The sequence below is a fragment of the Aquarana catesbeiana genome, linkage group LG05 (genome assembly GCF_042186555.1).
Source record: "Aquarana catesbeiana isolate 2022-GZ linkage group LG05, ASM4218655v1, whole genome shotgun sequence".
Lineage (NCBI taxonomy): Eukaryota > Metazoa > Chordata > Amphibia > Anura > Ranidae > Aquarana > Aquarana catesbeiana.
The window spans coordinates 577425259-577445881 of record NC_133328.1 but is presented as its reverse complement, the minus strand read 5'-3'; the positions used below and the strand labels follow the sequence as shown (position 1 = coordinate 577445881).

Sequence of the window (20623 nt, the reverse complement as noted above, 5' to 3'; positions counted from 1 at the left end):
GCTAATGCTTACAGACAGAGAGAGGCATCAGTTGCCATTAAAGAAGATCTCCAGTCTAAACAGGATATTGTTTTTAACGCAAGCACCCATCAAACTCAAAAAATATAAATATTGCATTCTTTATCTCATTTACTTGCAATGAGAAAGAAACTAAAATGTAGTCTAGGAATTTGAAATGCTAAAGATTTTAGCATCTGCATTTTTTTACCTAATTATGCTTAAAGTGAACTCCAACCAAACAGGACATTACATAAAAAAGTAATCACTGTAACACGGCTAGTATTAATACACTTTTCTAATTTTATTTTTTTAAGTGCTGAAGGGTCAGATCCCCTGAGCCAGGTACATATTGCTGTCTATGTTCCCACAGGGAAATTTCCCCTCACTTAGTGATCAGTGACAGGTCTTTACTAGCATCATGACTTACCTATTGCTGGATTCTTCTTGACTTTGGGGTGTCGTTACAATTAGTGATCTAAACAACAAACTGATACAAACTTAGCTTTGATGATATAGCCTGCCTATAAGGTTCTATCTTTAATGCTGTTTGTATCTGAAAAACTTAAACTAAAGCATTTAATTTATTATGGAGAGGGCTAAGCAATCCATACAATGTCTCCCCATCCAAACAAGAACCCACCTAGTGCCGCAATGCTTTCTTTTGTTGAGAAATAAACAATCCCCTGCCAGTTATTAACACAGCAAGTACTTTAGCAAACTTAAAGTCCACTCTGTTTCTATTATGTGGACCATGAGCTATGAATTTTTTAGACAGGCTACCGAGAGGGTCAACCGGCTAATATCCTGCAATCATTTACAGTGTTATAAAGAGAAAACACGATTCTCTGAGTTGTGGTGCATTGCAATGGAGGTGATTAGGTAGCCTATTAGTAATAAATAGCAGCACAGTGTATCAAGATATGTAACAAGATATGCACAACACAATGAAGGAACACTATCACCGTTTAAATGCTACAAAGAATATAACAGAATATGTAAAAAGGAAATCAAGGACGCAAAAATTCAAAACGATCAGCAGATTACAAAAGATAGTAGGACAAACCCCAAAACATTCTTCAACTATATCAATAGTCAGGTCTGAGCATGTAGGCCCTTTACAAAATAATCTAGAGTGGGTGACTGGGGACAAAGAGAAGGGTAATTAATTAAATACTTTCTTCAGCTCTGTGTATACAAAGGAGCATGGGGGAGCTCATGTCCATAATGGGGATGGTATTGACACAGCCCCAAATGATCCACAAAAGATATATGGTCCAGAAATATTTAGACAGAATAAAGGTGGATAAAGCACATGGACCAGATGGCATCCACCCACAGATCCTAAAAGAATTGAGCTCTGTCATTTCAAAGCCATTGTTTCTAATTTTTAGGGACTCGTTAATGACTGGAATGGTACCACTGGATTGGTGTAGGGCCAATGTGGTGCCCATGTATAAAAATGTTTAAAGTCTTAACCAAGTAACTATAGACCTGTTAGTTTAACTTCTATAGTCGGGAAGATACTGGAGAGTAAGGATGAACTCCTGCGTGTTCGCAAGCTGCACGTGCCGAGCCCGCCAGGAAGTCGGCACTGCACAGCGCTAATCACAAGTTGTGAGACATTTCCCGATGTGCGGCTGCAGAGATCGGGAAATGTCTCACTGCCTGTGATTAGCGCAGCGCAGTGCCGACTTCCTGGCGGGCTCGGCACGTGCAGCTTCCGAACACGCCGGAGCTCATCCTTACTGGAGAGTTTAATAAAAGACCACATAGACTAGTTCTTGCTGGAAAAAAATATTTTAAGCAACAGACAGCATGGATTCATGAAAGACAGGAGTTGTCAAACAAATCTGATTTCTTTTTATGAGGATAAGTAAAACCTTGGACAGAGGGGTGGCTATGGACGTGGTATACTTGGATTTTGCAAAAGCGTTTGACACAGTTCCCCACACACTGCTAATGTGTAAGGTAAAGTCTACAGGCTTGGAAAGATCAATTGGATAGAAAACTGTCTAAAAGACAGAATTCAGATAGTAGTGGTTAATGATTCATACTCTGAATGGTCTATGGTTATCAGTGGTGTACCCCAAGGTTCAGTGTTGGGACCCTTACTTTTTCATACCTTTATAAATGATATAGGGTCTGGGATTAAAAGTACCATTTCTGTCTTTGCAGATGACATCAAGCTATGCAGTGGAACAGCATCCTTACAGGATGTCTCCAATTTACAAGTTGACCTCAATGCACTGTCTAATTGGGCAACTAAGTGGCAAATGAGGTTTAATATTATGCACTTGAGGGGCTAAGAATTTGCATGCATCATACATACTAGGGGGAGTACAACTGGGTGAATCCATAGTAGAGAAGGATCCGGGGGTTTTGGTAAATCATAAGCTCAATAATAGCATGCAATGCCAATCTGTAGTTTCCAAAACAAACAAAGTTCTTTCTTGTATTAAGAGAGGTACGGACTCCAGAGAGCGAGATATCTTTTTGCCCTTGTTCAAATCATTAGTAAAACCTCATCTGGAATATGCAGTTCTGTTTTGGGCACCAGTTCTCAAAAAGGATATTGAGGAACTGGAGAAAGTGCAGAAAAAGGCAACCAAACTGATAAGAGGCATGGAGGAGCTCAGCTATGAGGAAAGATTAAAAGGAACTGAATTTATTCTCTCTTGAGAAGAGGAGATTAAGGGGGGGGATATGATCAACATGTACAAATACATAAGTGGTCAATATCGTGAACTTGGTGTTGAGTTATTCACTTTAAGGTCATCACAGAGGACAAGGGGGCATTCTTTACACCTAGAGGAAAAAAAGATTTCATCTCCAAATACGGAAAGGTTTCTTCACAGTAAGATCTGTGAAAATGTGGAATAGACTCCCTCCAGAGGTGGTTCTGGCCAGCTCAGTAGATTTCTTTAAAAAAGGCCTGGATTCTTTCCTAAATGTACATAATATAACTGGGTACTGACATTTAGAGGTAAAGTTGATCAAGGGAAAAAACGATTGCTCCTCTCTTTCTCGGGATCAGGAAGGATTTTTTCCCCTGGTGTAGGAAATTGGAGCACGCTTTGCTGGTGTTTTTCGACTTCCTCTGGATCAACTGTGGGTGAAGGATTGTGTATATGGGATTGTATTTATTTATTTTTTGGTTGAACTAAATGTCTTTTTTTTAACCTATGTCTCAGCATCTTCTGAAATTAAATTGTATAAGAAATTAACAGAGGTAAACGTGAAATCGTAGAATTTTTTTTATAAGATATAACAAATGTTGCAGCTACAACAGTCAACAACATACCTTTTGCAGCTATAACAGCTGAAAACATGGCATTCATTCTTCAATGGAATATGAAATATTGTTCCAAACGTTCCTACCAATGTAGCACCCTATAGTGTGCAACTAGTGTAGGTAAACTTATTTGGTTGACTCATGGTAGTTGTGCGGGTATGCAACTGGGTTGGGTTTCTCCAGGTCAGGATGGAAGGGCTCTAAAGGGCAGGTCTTTGGTATCGGCCTCGGGTTCGAGAAGCTTCTGGAAGTTAGTGGGTGGAGGGTAGGAGGTCCTGATCTCTATACTTGAAGAAATCTGGCCAATGCACAGGCAGGGTGGCTGGGTCAGCCCTTAAATATCGTGGAGCCAAGCCAGCAGGGGAGTCAGGTGGAAGATGGAGTGCTGAGGTTGCTGTCGTGAGGCCTGGGAGGGGAACCCATGGCTGGGGCTCTGCCTATGGGCAAGACCTGTGAAAAGGAAGGAGAGGAAGCCTAAGAGAGGAATCTCCATTACCGTTGTGTCTTGTGCAGAAGACATCTGGTCTGGAATAGGAAGATCTGGACAGAAGGAGGCCTGAACGTAAGTCTTGCCCAGTGCTGAAGGAAGCAAGGCATAGTGCGAGTACCTCAGCACACTCAAGAGCATACAAGGGGAGAGACTTCCAGACATAGCATACTTTACAGGGACAGCGTTGTGCTAAATCTCAATCTGTTGTCCTGGGGCAGTCTTCAAAGCAGCCAGGTGGGCTGGTAGTCAAGGCAGCCAAGTGGGCTGGTAATATCTGCAAGCATCAGAACTGTGTGAGGTTCTACTGAGGACTACAAATTCTGGATGAACCCTCTGCAAACTGCTCTATACCCTTTCTAGCAAACTTTGCAATGAAAAACAGGGATTTTTAGTTCACACATATTGCAATACACGTTTAAGCTTGTTAACTGCATCAAAGTAATCCCCCTTATGGTGAGCCCTACTCTGCTGCCAATGCAAATGCTACAATTGATACAATGCCAACATGGGCAAACAGACACAAGGTGGTGGAGAGCTACTAGGTTCAGGTCTGGTCACTGACTTGCATTGCAACAGAAACAAGATATGCCTGTTTTCAAATCCCAGTAGCTTGTACATGTATATATTCTATCAGGTGCCAAAGGGGTGTGACCACATGTTAACACTACAAATTCTGGATGAAAACTTTGCATACTGCTATATATCCTTTCTAGCAAACTTTGCAGTGAAAAAAATGGATTTTTAGTCCACTTATATTTGAGTAGAATTATAGGGGTCTGATAATGTTGAGTTTATATATATATATATATATATATATGAAGGAGAGAGAGAGACTGTCACTTTAAGAATTTATATTGTGCTTGATTTGTTTCTTTCCTTTTTTAGATGGCTTGTTTCAATTCCTGGGAATCGAAACTGTTGGATATGTGACGACACAAACACTGAAACCCAGAAAGCTGCTCAAAATAGGCCTTCATACCAAAACCAGTCTGAATTGAACCAGTACCAAGATGGTGGAGCCCATGTTTTTTTTCACTTTCTATCAGTCACATGATGTAACCACCCATTTAACTGTTCCCTTGCTACTAAGATGATATGAATGCTCATTGGACTAAACTATACGATCACACCTATAACACGCCTAGTGCTTATGCATATTCATAAAGTATATATATTGTAAACTTGATGTTTTTAAGTCAGAGACACTTCCTGCTTCGTTCTGCCTGGTAGAGATGGAAGTCAGTATGTGTTGTGTCTCTCCACTGCAGTGTTTGTATACAATAAAGCACCTAATAATCTTATCTTAAGATCTGAACTCACTATCTCATCATCTGTCTAGTTTTGAGACCCCTAAATCGGATTCAACAGTTGGTGCCGTGACTCGGGATACAGTCCAGTGGGCTCCCGGCCAGAGAGACAAGAAACTCAAGCTGAGCAGACAAGTGGCCACAGTAAGAAACTGTTATTCTTACTTATTCTGCTCTCCGTGGCGAGTAATTTGTCGGTTTCTGGGGTCCATTGGCTGTAGGAGTCCTATGCTGTTGATGAGATGGTGAGATTAAGGTAAAATTAAGTGTAAACTAGAGTAAAGTTGATGTTACACAGTTTGACCCAAATAACTCCTTTACCTGTTGCAGAAATAATAGAGTCGATAATAATTATCAATGTTGATGTTTTGTTTCTATGCTTGGGGTGCCAATAGATTTATGAGACTTGTGAGAAGGTCTGACCAGAGGACTGTAGTAGTGAGCCTGTGTGGCGAGTAATGCCTATGTGGCAAGTGTACAGGCCTGTGTGGCCAAGTATAATAAATGCCATTTGACGGCTACTGTGTGCAGCCCGGAGAAAAAAAAAATTATAATATATATATATATATATATATATATATATATATATATATATATATATATATATATATATACATACACATACATACACACACACACACACACACATTTTTGGGTGACGACCCACAAATTGTTAGAGACTCAAGAGTGAGGACTCTAGGATGGGAGCATGGTTCTCCCGTGGACCTCTCGATGCAGGCAGGGATGGCAGGCAGGACAGAATGTTGTAGAATTATTAATGAGGATTGCTGCATGTGAGACAAGAAAAGGCTGAGGATGTTTTTTAATTACTTTAATTGTGTCCAGTCCATGGCAGAGTAAATGTGGATGTGACTGAGTACTAACTTTACTACCATAAAATGGGCTTTGCTAAGAGAAGTGTGAGGTAGCATTGAAGCCCAGAAAGAGGAAAGAAAAGAGAAAAAAATGAATGCTTTTGTAGCCCAAATCGGTGGGCAAGGAGCTTTTTCTCAAAAAGAAACCAGGAAATGCTATAATTGTGGCAGGACTAGCCATCTTGCCAGAAAATGCAGATTGCCTGACATGTAAGCAGAAGAGTGTGTTCAGGAAATTTCATGTTTCTGGCTCTGCCCAGACTATAATTCAAAAGTCCGCCTACCAAAAGACATCCCCCTTACATCTGGGCCACTAGCAGTTGGAGTGGGAGGGAAATCTACCCCTCTCAAGGAAATGCCCCCCCATACAAATTGGAATAGGAAGCCACAATATGTTTCATAAGCTGCTTGTCTCTGACACTGTACCATGCAACCTATTGGGAAGAGACCTACGGAGTTATTTACAAGCCTGTGTACAGGATACACCCAACGGAATAGAAGTACATGTTGGAGAATTAGATGAAGAAATTATATGTGGATTGACAGCAATTGAATTAGAGCAAGAGATTGAAGGTAATATTCCACCTGAAATTGTTGCTCAAATACCTATTCTCTGGGCCAAGGGAAAATATAATGTAGGACTTCTACAAGTCCCTCCAGTTAAAAAAAGGGAGAAAAGCCAGTATATCGAATCGTACTTAATTTAAGGGCCATCCATCAAATCATGGAGGAAGGCACTCCTGTTGTCCAAAATCCCAGTACTTTGCTCAATGACATACCTACAGGAACACGGGTGTACACCGTAATAGAACTGGCAAATGCTTTCTTCAGTGTCGCCGTGGATGAAGAAAGTCAAGAACTCTTTGCTTTCCGGTTTGAAGGAGTAAATATTTATGCTCATCTGATGCTAGAGACCAGCAACATGAAGAAAAAGATGGCGACGAAGGCAAAGATGGGACTGCTGCCAGTACTTTAGCATTAAGTTCAACTGAGAGGTGTCCAATTTGTCTGAACAGTGTTTCCCTGGAGGTTGGCTTTCTAAAAGATTGTCACATTTTCTGTACATCCTGCCCTGTTGACCGCAAACCCTTTCAAGCTGTGTATAAAATAGATCCGGTGGGTGGATGCACCAAGATCCATGTTGTGGCAAGAACACAAAAAGAAAACTGCAGCTGCAACCTGTGCCAGTGGTGCTGTACAAAATGGAAGATATGCTTTAGAACGGATGTTATGAAGAATAATGCAAATGAAATCTTGAAAAGAGCAAAACATTTGTCATCAGCAAGGCTGAGCGAGTATGACGCAATCCTTCTTGAATTAGGAGAAATAGAAGTGAAAAGATGCACTACAATCAATCCTGCCAGCTTTTTCCTAGAGAGAGAAGAAGACCTCGAAGAGGAGGGTGACCACATCTACTTAAGACTTATGGAAGAAGAAATGCAGCAAATCTCCCCAGTAAAGGACACTCCTCTTGAAAGTTCTGATCTGATCCTGTTTGCAGAAGGTTCACGCCTGTACAAAGACGGAGTACCCAAGAACGGCATATGTGGTGATAACATTGGAGGAAGTGATTGAGACCCAACTACTCCCTTCATCAGCACAGGTTTCCAAAATGGTAGTACTCACCAGAGTCTGTGAGGCCACAAAGGATTAAACATCCAATATCTACACTGATAGCAAGTATGCTCTCGAAGTAGTCCATGATTATGGACCCATAAGGAAGAACAGAAGATTCACAATTGCTGCAAAAGAACTAATTCAAAACTGGAAATATGTTCAAGAGCTTTTTGAAGCAGTCACCCTCCCAAAGGAAATAGCCATCCTGAAGGGCAAGGCATATACTGCCAGAAAGACTGCTGAAATACCAAAGGAAGCAATCATGACCCTAATCACTGATTTTGCAAAGGAAGAAGAAGCCCGAAACAGATTGAAGAAATAGAAGAGAACAAATACTCAAAGTAAAAGAACTGATTGAGAAATTGCAAGAATCTGCACCTGATGATTGGAATGAAATCATGAAAAGGGACAGAGCAAAGAAGAACCAAGAAGGACTTTTGTGCAAGGAAAATGGAATATGTGACCCACCTCAAACGGAAAAGGTTGTGCAACTAACCCAAGGCCTGAGTCATGTAGGCCCTAAGGCACTGGTGAGAAACATAAGCAAGACTGGATAGTTTATTCGATGCTCCAGAAATTCATGTCGAGACTTTGTTGAGGGATGCATAATCTGTGCTAAAAATATCCCAGGAAAACAGACCAGAATAACACAAAGACATTTGGCCAAGCCACTTTTCATTTTGCAAAGACTTCAGATTGACTACATCCAATTGCCCATATCAGGCCAATATCAATATGTTTTGTTGTGTGTAGACATGTTTTCAAGCTGAATAGAAGCCTGACCGGTGGCCATAGCAAACACCAGGACAACTGCAAAGAAGCTCCTTTCCAAAATAATATGTCGTTTTGGAGTCCCTGAAACCATTGAGAGTGACCGAGGAACACATTTCACTGGACAGATGATGCAAATTATATGCAAGGACTTGGCAATTGAGCAGGCCTTTCATACCCCTATCATCCTCAGAGTTCAGGGAAGGTAAAAAAATATAGTGGAATCATTAAAGAAAGGCTAACTAAATTAATGCAGGAATGGGAGGAAGGGTCAGTAAAGAAACAGTGGCCAGGACTGTTGCCCCTGGTTCTTTACAACATCAGGAATACCCCTACTTATAGGTCAGAGAACTCAAGCCCTTATGAGATTTTGTTGGGGGCCCACCTAAGACAGGGTTGTATTTTCCACATCAGACTGCTGTAATGTATAATGATTATGTTTTTTTGTGTAATTGTCTAATACAAGCAACTAACTGTGATGCACAAGTTTGTTTTTGATTCAATTCCAGATCAAGTAACTGGAACACATGATTTACAGCCAGGAGATTGGGTCCTAGTAAAAGAACATGTGAAAGTATCTTTGGGACCAAAGTTTGAAGGACCCTACCAAGTGTTCCTGACAACTGCTAAAGCTGTAAAGTGATGTGGATACATGCCAGCCATTGCAAGAAAGTACAGCCGATTTAAAAAGATGAGTAACCTACTGTTATGCCTTTGCTTGATCTTAGCAGTCAAAGCTATAGAGGAAAATCACCTGTACAAATCACACATGCTAACAGGCATAAGGAGTAATTTGAGTAATTGCTAGATATGTTCACATAGGCCAGACCGTTAAAAAAAAAAAAGGCACACACCTGGTACCCATTTACTTTCATTTTGAGTTTAAGCAATACAAAGCTGCCTAAAATACCAGTATGTCTAGAAATACCACAAATGTTCTATTATTGTGAAAATACATTGTATGCTAAATATAACTTAAGACCTTTGGGAATATCCCCTGGTTTAGTAAGGGAAAGAGGTATACAATGTGACATTATGATAGGAAATATGACAAACCCAGATTACACTTTGTTTAAAAATGGTAAATTTTCATGGATTCAACAGATATTTTTTTGTCCTCACAGGAATCTTCGTTATAGGATTGCTTTTTTTTTTAGGTGTGCTAAATGTGAAATACAAGGATTACTACAATGGTAGTTAGAACTGAGGAAGATGACCCCAAGGAAGAGTGTTATCAAATAGCCAGATTAGATGGGTGATACGAATGAGTAAAAGATATGTATCCACATACACCCTAAGAAGAACTTTACTCCACATAGATGTGAAGTAGTACTGTGGACCCTCTGGTATCATACTAGGTAGGGAAGATATGGTAGTGACCCCTCCATAGGGGTCAAGAGGAGGGAAATGAGTAGAATTATAGAGGTCTGATAATGTTTATATATATATATATATATATATATATATACACACACACACACACACACACACACAGACTGTCGCTTTAAGAATTTATATTGTGCTTGATTTGTTTCTTTCCTTTTTTAGATGGCTTGTTTCAATTCCTGGGAATCGAAACTGTTGGATATGTGACGACACAAACACTGATAAGAAACCCAGAAAGCTGCTGAATATAGGCCTTCATACCAAAACCAGTCTTTCGCTTTCTATCAGTCACATGATGTAACCACCCATTTAACTGTTCCCTTGCTACTAAGAAGATAGGAATGCTGATTGGACTAAACTATACGATCACACCTATAACACGCCTAGTACTTGCTATGCATATTCATAAAGTAAGTATATTGTAAACTTGATGTTTTTAAGTCAGAGGCACTTCCTGCTTCGTTCCGCCTGGTAGAGACGGAAGTCGGTCTATGTTGTGTCCCTCCACTGCAGTGTTTGTATACAATAAAGCACCTAATAATCTTATCTTAAGAACTGGACTCACTATCTCATCATCTGTCTTGTTTTGAGACCCCTAAATCGGATTTAACATATTGCAATACATGTTTAAGCTGGCCAACTGCATCAAAGTAATCCCTCGTATGACCAGCTTGATGCAGTTGGCCAGCCTAAACATGTATTGCAATATGTGTGAACTAAAAACCCCTGTTTTTCATTGCAAAAGCTACTGGGATTTAAGCACAGGTATATCTTGTTTCTGTTGCAATGTAGGTCAGTGACCAGACCTGAACCTAAAAGCTCTCCCCCACCTTGTGTCTGTTTGCCCAATGTTGGCATTGTGTCCACCGTAGCATTTGCATTAGCAGAGCATAGTAGGACTGGCCATAGGAGGGATTACTCTGAAGCAGTTGGCCAGCTTAAACGTGTATTGCCATATGTGTGTACTAAAAATACCTGCTTTTCATTGCAAAGTTTGCTGGAAAGGGTGTATAGCAGTGTGCCGAGGGTTCATCCAGAATTTGTAGTGTTAATATGTGGTCACACCCCCTTTAGCACCTTATAGATAATATACATGTACAAGCTACTGAGATTTGAGCACAGGTAAATCTGGTTTCAGGTTCTACTATGGAGGCACGATACTCCTGCATACAGTTTGGAACTTTGTGCTATTTCACTAAAGGGGACTGAGAGCTCCTGGTTCATAAAGAACTTTGCCACTGATCCATAGAGACTGCAATTATTCTGGAGGGTGTACAATCCAGGATCTTCATTTTTTCTGTAGATAGAGAAGAAAGTTTGTCCTCTTCAAGTCAAGTTGGGCATCCCATAATCCCTATACCCTATCCAAGTTGTTCGCTCAATGATTTCTTGTGTCTGGATGCAATTTGGAACCATGTGCTGCCTGGCTTTGCAGGAATAGGTGAACTCAAGATCCAGCAGCTCCTTGGGCCCGTGGGGGGGCGTATCTTTACCCTTGGTCTTCCCTTTGGTATTTTTTAATGATTCACATTCTTTGCTCCCATAAGAGTCTTAAGTCACTGGAGTTGTTTACTGGAGATATTTTTGATCTATTCATGTTTTGATAATTGATGGGACTTGAGAACTTCCTCATTATTTCTATTCCCAACAACAGCTAGAATGTTGTGTCCATACAGCAGATTCTATAAATGCATTTTATGATAATGAATGGATGTTTATTTGTGTGAGTATACACTATTTTGGAGGACAAACCAATGAGATTTGGATTATTTTATTTGTTTTAATGGTTTAGGGTTGTGTCATTCAGCATTACCAATGAAAGGATTTGAAAAAAAAATATTACTTGTTTATGAAGTGTACAACTTTGTCTTCTTTGTGAGATCTATAGCATTTATACCTAATAGATTTTAGTAAACCCCGGCACTGGCTCTGCACTTGTTTGTAAAAAAATGTAAAAAAAAAATACAAATGCAATATTAAATATACCACACACAACACTGGTTTCCTTTAAACCAAACAGAAAACTGAAAAATATAAAAGGCTAATCCAGTTTTCTTATGTGATTGAAGGAAAAAAAAAATATGTGAGTAACACAAACTTACGCTCAGATTACACATGAACTATCTTCTGTCTCCAAATTAAAATCACTTAGAAAGAATAGTTCAATATTGTTTACAGGACAATGTCATATAAAACGTGCAAGGGGAAAAAAAAAGTCTTTCTTCTACTAAATATAGCTTGCGCAAGAGAGGGATTAGAGGAATATTTTCTCCACTACTTCTGCAGATTTTACTGTCGTTTTTTCCGTGCTGGGTACAATTGTGTTTACACAAGTCAGCACAAGGACACCGATCAAAGGCAACACTGGTGAGAACGATCAAAACCCCAAGTGGATCATGTTGTTTCTTATGAGAATTCTGCAGATTTAAGTAAACAAGTGTGAATTGTTGAGGTTTTGGTTAAAAAAAAAAAAAGAAAAAAAAAGCTACCATCATTTTATCTTAAGTAATTCTATATAATAACATCTGTACAGCAGATGGCTACAAGGCAGAAAAACAATGCTCCGTTTTCTTTCTCCTGGTCCAACGTATATATGAGATGACAAGTTTTGTCGCTGCACTAGGCTTGGGTCAGCAAATAATTTGTAAAAAGAATGCAGCTGCTGCAGATGGCCGTGTTGCCAGGCCACTATAAAATCAAAGAGGGAGTGAATTATTTCATGTATTGGTTTCATGCTATAAAAATACTGACATTAATCTGGGTGTGCTGGGGGTATCTCAGGAAGATATAGATAATACATTTTGGAAAACATGGATTTCATTTTGTAACAAAGGCCTAACAGAGGGATGTCTTCTCATACTGAAAAACTGAAAATGGCTCCTGAATTGCTTTTTTATAGCATCTCCTTTTTTAATGGAACAGGAAAGTGATAGTTAGGGAGTAAGAAGTATGAAGTCGTAGGGGTGAATGTTCAGTTTTTGCAGGTGGTGAAAGTAGAACACTGTACACAAGGTGAGGGGCATACACCCATAGGCTCTGATCAACTAAAGAAGATTGCTCTTTTTCTCTATATATCCAAATGAACTACTGTGGTACATAAAGTGGTACTAACTGCTAAAACCAACAGCCAGTACTCCATACTCCTACTACTTGACCTCTCTGCGGCCTTTGATACTGTTGACCACCCGCTCATGCTCAATAAACTACATTCCCATGGCCTCCGAGATTCTGTTCTATCCTGGTTCTCTGCCCATCTATCACAGCGCTCCTTCAGTGTCACCTACAACTGTCTCCTCCTCTCCATTGCCCCTTTCTGTGGAGGCTTTCTGTGGGGGTCCCCCACAAGGCTCTGTTCTTGGACCCCTTCTCCTCTCTATCTACACCTCCCCCCTTGGTCACTTGATAACTGCCCATGGCTTCCAATACTACTTATACGCCGATGACACCCAAATCTATCCTCATCTCACTCCTTCAGTCTCCTCTCACATTACTAACTTACTAACCGACATATCAGCATGGATGTCCCACCAATTCCTTAAACTAAATCTCTCTAAAACTGAGCTATTAATATTCCCCCCTGCCCATGCCCCCCTCCATGACTTTTCCATCAAAATCAACAATGCAACTATCAGTCCCTCCCCTCACGCCAGGGTACTAGGTGTAATCCTAGACTGTGACTTGTCCTTTCAGCCCCAAGTCCAATCGTTGTCAAAAGTTTGTAGAATTCACCTCCGTAACATCTCTAAAATTCACCCCTTTTTAACAAATGAAACCACCAAGCTCCTCATCCACTCCCTTGTTATCTCTCGCCTTGACTATTGCAACTCCCTTCTCAATGGCCTGCCTCTCCATAGGCTATCCCCTCTTCAGTCTATTATGAATGCTGCTGTCAGACTTATCCACCTTACCAACCGTTCAGTGTCTGCCAACCCTCTCCTCCAATCCCTGCACTGGCTCCCAATCACCCAGCGAATTAAATTCAAAATACTAACCACAACATACAAAGCCATTCACAACTCTGCCCCGAGCTACATTACCAATCTTGTCTCCAAATATCACCCAAATCGTCCTCTCCGCTCTTCTCCAGACCTCCTACTCTCGAGCTCTCGTCTCCACCTCCCATGCTCGTCTCCAGGATTTCTACAGAGCCTCTCCCATCCTCTGGAACTCGCTACCTCCACTGGTCCAGCTATCCCCTACTCTTGCTACCTTAAGGCGATCCCTGAAAACTCATCTCTTCGGGAAAGCCTATCACGTTTCCAACTAATCTTCTACCACTTCCATCAGCTCATTCCCCAATTACAACCTTTTGTACCACCTGCCCCACCCTATTAGATTGTAAGCTCTTCTGAGCAGGGCCCTCTTAATCCTCTTGTATTTTATAGTATTATAACTGTATTGTCTACATTTTATATTGTAAAGCGCTGCGTAAACTGTTGGTGCTATATAAATCCTGTATAATAATAATAATAAAGTTTGAACAAGTGTGAATGAATAAATCATTGTTCTGTGACCTAAAGCCCTTGTTCTAGCTGTCTAAAACCATTTGTTAGCATATACAACAAAATCCAAAAATACAAACCACAGGAAGGTCCCAACTCACACTTTGGGGGATATTTACTAAAACTAGAGCGCTCAAAGTCTGGTGAAGCTGTGCACTGTAACCTCAGGTACAGCTTCTAACTTTAGCTTGTTCAATTAAGCTTTGACATTAAAACCTGGAAGCTGATTGGTTTTATGCAGAGCTGCACCAGCTTTTGCACTTCCCAGTTTTAGTAAATCTCCCCACCCATCGGCATTTCTAAATCAAAGCATTTATTTGTGCAACAACTAAAAGCCATACAGTATAGTAAATACCAGGTACAGCTATGTTTTCCAAGCAGGGCACATACTAGCAAGATTCTTATTACGCTCAAAGCAATCTAATCAGCCAATCCAATCTGTTTTATGTTTGCTATACACAAAAACACAAACCATTTAAAATAACAACCCATGTGCATAAAAATCAAAAGCAATATTGTAAAGCAGAAATGTATTTAATTCTCATACATATTTAAGATAAAAAATGGTGGAATTTCTTTTAAAAGGTCACTCCATCCAAAGTGGATGTTTCAGTTATGACTTGCTAATAGTTGGCTGAATTGCCCACTGACTTCTTATATCATACACTGATTCAAGGGACACAATCTCTGTTACTTAGCTTCCAGGAGCAAAGGAAAAAAAAGTGAATTTAACAAGTTATTTGGGTGATCAGTTTATCAAAAAGTGAGACTTTAGCAATGGAATATGGTTGGCTCAATCACTACCCATCTTCAGCAATAGGTTTGGAGTACTCAAGTGGTAAAATCTACCCACCAAAATTCTCTCTCTCTTCTTGCCCACCATGCCAAGCAGAGTTGGTTGAACTCCTCTTATCAAGTGTCAATACTACAAAATACATTGAGAATGGAACCCACTTATGAAGGCTGAAGCAGGTATACAGCCCTGGGAATTCACAGGTTAGATCTCATTTCCAGAGTTTCCAATGGACATAAGAAGCAATTATGTATTTTTATTCTCCAGTACCTACTAACAATTTACATACTTGGAATCGCAGACTCCTAAATGTGCCAATACTTGTATATCATACATTTTGATAGAAGTATAACTCAGGGGGAGCAGCTATTGTTTTACAGGAAAATCCCCAACATAACATATGAATGGATATTTATTGGGTTTACCCTCCAGTCCATTACACATACAATAATATCTGCTAGACTGCTATAGACAATATGTAAATGAAGAGACAAGTCAGGGAGATCAGCAATCAGCGTTATGTTCCCCAGTGTCTAGCAGTATAGGGAAGGGTTTGACTTCAGGAATGATTATCAGACACACTCTTAGTTCAGAATGGGCGTGTGTGCAATGCAGACTCCTCCATACTGGATATTAACATGAAGTATAATGAGAAAGTAATCCTTGAAGTGACCATGAACTTATTTCAAGCATCCCGACCCTGGCTAAGGTAAGCGTGGGAATAAGAGCAATGTTCCAAACTGGTCTGAAAATGTCTTTATGGCTAAATCAAGAATGCCGCCCCAAAGCACTCCCCAAGCCTTTCATGTTGCATTTTCACTTACAAAGCATTTGCAAAATGCACTGAAATGTACAGAGGACTGCCAGACTTTTTGAAGTAAAAAAAAGGGAAAATAAATCACCTAGGTTTGGCCTGCTGTGAGTACTTCTCAGTTACAAAACATTTCCTGTATCTGTTCTGTTGCTATGTCAAGTTTAAGCTTGTATTCTCCTTTATATGGACATCCTATTATAAAAATGTTTAGGTGCAGCTGGCACTGACGGAGTGGTCCTGAAAAATGTCTTTAAGCTCGTATTATTTCTCTCTAGTCCCCGACAGAGGCTGTTCTGTGTGGAAACTGCTAGTGCCGCCAGCAAGGTCAAGTCTGGCTTGCGCAGTAGGCCTTATGGCACACCATCAAACGCAGAAATAGCGCCAAAACCATTCACCTAAGCAGCTTGCTGGAATAAGTTAACTTCCTAAATACCATGAGCATTTTACAGAGCCTTACTGCATGGAACATAATAACAATAACCCATATAGAGTTTCAGAAAGCACACTGCTCTCTATTCATAATTTTTTCCTAGTGGCGCTGTAAAACTGCAACACTCAGCTAAGCATCACGACTTTTACAGTGCAGAGTATGTTCCATATTTTTCTTTTAAAGATAAAAAAAAAAAAATCTTAAAGTGCTTATTGAAAGCTGTATTTGGAATCCTACAAATATGAAAGAATATACAAACTGACTTGCTAGAGGCAAACTTGTATTTAAACACAATTCCAAAACTGTAAACTGAAGTCATAAACCAATTAATATTAGTTTACAAATGGCAGGCATTTTAAGAGGCGGTGAAAATAAATGAAGAAAATGTTTTATGATGAGATATGTGATCTTGATGCTATAAGAGCAAGAGCAATTAGTTTAATATTGTAAATATTTCAGATTGGAAAATCGTCATTAAATTTTTACAAAAAAAAAAAAAATAATTAAATATTCTAGGCAAATGGCAATAAATACAATCCCTATAACAGCACAAAATGCAAGTGTTTATAGATGCCGCGACCAGATAGCAACCTTGCTTTGAGATGTAAGACCATATTTCTGCTCATGATAAAAGGCAAGTTATTTTAGTGAACAAGTGCACGCAAAAAAGAACAGATAGACCTATGAATTAAAAAACACGAACACAAGCCACAATAACATCAAGTGCTAATAAAACGCATTGATTTCTTGTCACTTACAATTTCTATTATGCATTTCTTAGCAGCCCCAGAATGCCGCCAAGGATATCTGGTCTGTCTTGAGTGCTCAGTGATTGCATTCCTCTGCTTTACAATAAAACTGGGCCACTTTATAATTGGACAGCCACGTTAATATGACAACCAGTAAAAAGACACAAAAAAGGTTTATTTTGTTAAGCAGAGAACAAAGTGCCAAGTGAGGTAACCCCACCCCCCCCCCCACGGAAAAAAAAAAAAGATCTTTTGGTGATCTGACTGCAGAAAATGAAATTTTTAATTTCTGAATTTTGTACTGTATTACTGAAAGAGAAGATGAGAATGAAAACAGCACTTAATAAACCTGAATTATTAGCTTGTACACTATATTGTCAAAAGTATTGTGACACCTGCCTTTATACGCATGAACTTTAATGGCACCCCAGTCTTAGTCTGTAGGGTTCAATATTGAGTTGGCCCACCCTCTGCAGCTATAACAGCTTCAACTCTTCTGGGAAGGCTGTCCACAAAGGTTCATGAGTATGCCTATGGGAACGTTTGACTATTCTTCCAGAAACGCATTTGTGAGGTAGGGCACTGATGATGGATGGGAAGGCCTGTCTCGCAGTCTCCGCTCTAATTCATCCCAAAGGTGTTCTATCGGGTTGAGGTTAGGCCAGACAAGTTCTTCCACCCCAAACTTACTCATCCATGTCTTTATGAACCTTGCTTTGTGCACTGGTGCGCAGTCATGTTGGAACAGGAAGGGACCATCCCCAAACTGTTCCCACAAAGTTGGGAGCATGAAGTTGTCCAAAATGTCTTGGTATGCTGACGCCTTAAGAGTTCCCTTTACTGGAACTAAGGGGCCAAGCCCAACGCCTGAAAAACAACCCCACATTATAATCCCCTCTCCACTAAATGATTTGGACCAGTGCACAAAGCAAGGTCCATAAAGACATGGATGAGCGAGTTTGTGGTGGAGGAACTTATAGTTATAGCTGCAAAGGGTGGGCCAACTCAATATTGAACCCTACGGACTAAGATTGGGATGCAATTAATCACTTCCGGACCACCCGCTTTCAATATACGCCAGTCCTTTGACGTTAAATACCGATGTTATGACAGATAGCTGCCATAACCCCGGTATTTTTTTCAATGGCGGGCAGTACGCTTTAAGATAAAAGTGGTCTCCGCGGCGGATTCACCGCAAGATCACTTTTATCGGCAACGAGAGATGTGCCCACCCCCCTCCCGCTGCTTCCCGGTCACCTCCACCGCTTACCGTGTCCATCAGTAGCGGCAAAGATGATCCGATCCTATCCCCTGATAGACAGGAAGTCAAGTGAGGGAATGATGGCCTCCATTCGTCTCCATACCATTGGATGATGGCAACGACGTCAAATATCACTTCCGCCCATCGGCTTTAGAGGGACAATTTTTTTTGTATTGCTTTTTGTCTTTTTGACCCCAGATCTCACATTAAAGAGGTCATGTCATGCTTTTTTTTCTATTACAAGTGATGTTTAAATTCCTTGTAATAGGAATAAAAGTGATCCAATTTTTTTTTATTAAAAAGACAGTGTAAAAATAAAAAATAAGAAGTAAAATAAATAAGGATAAAAAAGGAAAGTGCCTCGGTCCCTCCGAGCTCGTGCGCAGAAGCGAACGCCTATGTAAGTCAAGCCCACATACTAAAACGGTGTTCAAACCACACATGTGAGGTATCGCCGCAATCATTAGAGCGAGAGCAATAATTCTAGCAGTAGACTGGTGCTCAAAATTCAAAACTGGTAACCTGTAGAAATTTTTAAACGTCTCCTATGGAGATTTTTAAGTACCAAAGTTTGTCGCCATTCCACGAGCGGACGCAATTTTGATACATGACATGTTGGGTATCAATTTACTCAGCGTAACATCATCTTTCACAATATAGAAAAAATGGGCTAACTTTACTGTGTTCTTATTTTTTTATTTAAAAACGTGTATTTTTTTTTTTTTAAATGCGTTTGTAAGACCGCTGCGCAAATACGGTATGACACAGTATTGCAACAACTGCCATTTTATTCTGTAGGGTGTCAGAAAAAAAAAAATAATGTTTGGGGGTACTAAGTAATTTTCTAGCAAAAAAACAAAACTGATTTTAACTTGTAAACAGCACATGTCAAAAATAGGCCTGCTCCTTAAGTGGTTAAAGTTCATGTAAAAGCAGGTGTCCCAATACTTTTGACAATATAGTGTATGTGAAGTGATGTCTTGTTGCATAACAACAGAGCTTTGAGCCTACAAAAAAAATGAGCCACCAATGTATTGTAACAATATTTTCTTAATATACCACTAGTTCTGTTTGCTGCATGCTTATTATATTCAATGTGCCTTTCACACCTACACTGGAGCTCTCTGATCATAGAGAGGTTCAAAGTATTGAGTGTACAAAATAAGCACCCAGAAAAGTGACAGCGCCCCCAGCAAGATGGAGCCTGGGCCTCCTACTGTTTTGCACACTGCATTTCATGCCCATACACCTTTATTTGGAGTTGTAACTCCACAGGTGTCCTCTGCGGACAAAGGACATAGTCTACTTACTAAGGACAGTTTTGTCAAAGAGTGGAAATTTCCAAATGTCGCTGACTGCAAATATGTTCACATCTGCTGAGAACATTTAATATTTAGTGCTGGCTTTTCTTGGAACTTATAATTAAAAACAAAATAAAAGATCTCAGAAAGGAAGAGTTTAGTAAAGTGTTAATTGACACTTTCAAGACTAAAAAACAAACTCTAGCCAGCAATAAAAATGACTATGTAGTACCCCCTTCCTTAGCAAATGATAATTGCCATTTCGTCTATGTGGTAAGGAAAATGCTTCGGCAGGCTTACTGCATATGCATTGTATGTAAAGATGTCAAGGGTTCCGCACCATAAAGTCATTTTTATTGAAGATTGGAGTTTTTAAAAAAGCCCTCCAAATGTATTACTGTAAGACCCCTAAACACTGGGGCGCTTTGCAGGCACTACAGCGCAAAAATAGCGCCTGCAAAGCGCCCTGAAACAGCCGCTGCTGTCTCTCCAATGTGAAAGCCCCGAGGGCTTTCACACTGGAGCGGTGCGCTGGCAGGACACTAAAAAAAGTCCTGCCAGCAGCAGCTTTGTAGCGGTGAAGGAGCGGTGTGTATACCGCTCCTGCCCATTGAAATGAATGGGGCAGGGCAGCTACACCGATGCTTTGCGGTGGTTTTAACCCTTTCTCGGCCGCTAGCAGGGGGGGTAAAACCGCCCCGCTAGCATCCGAATACCACTGCTAAAGCGGCACAAAAAATATCGCAGTTTTACCACCGACGCCGCTCCCGCCCCAGTGTGAAAGGGGCCTAATGCAGCCTGACTGTATATACAGTAACAAATATGACTTTTTTTTTACTTGTTTTTGGTAAGTGAAAAACAAAACCCTTTGCTGGCAACACTAACAGGGTCATACTGTCACTCTTCCACACATGCACATCCAGCTCTCCAACACTTTCCCCCCCTGAACTCTGCTCTAATCATCAACTCTGATGAGGAAGAGAGAGTGATGTTGATTAGAGCAATGTTTAGTGGGGCATGATAGATTGCAGGAGA

At 40.3% G+C, this 20623-nt stretch overlaps 1 protein-coding gene across 1 annotated transcript in view; it reads right to left on the bottom strand.

Moving 5' to 3' along the window:
• The window catches only part of VPS13B (vacuolar protein sorting 13 homolog B), a 1301055-nt gene that overhangs the window by 268920 nt on the left and 1011512 nt on the right, over positions 1-20623 (bottom strand). The window lies entirely within an intron of this gene.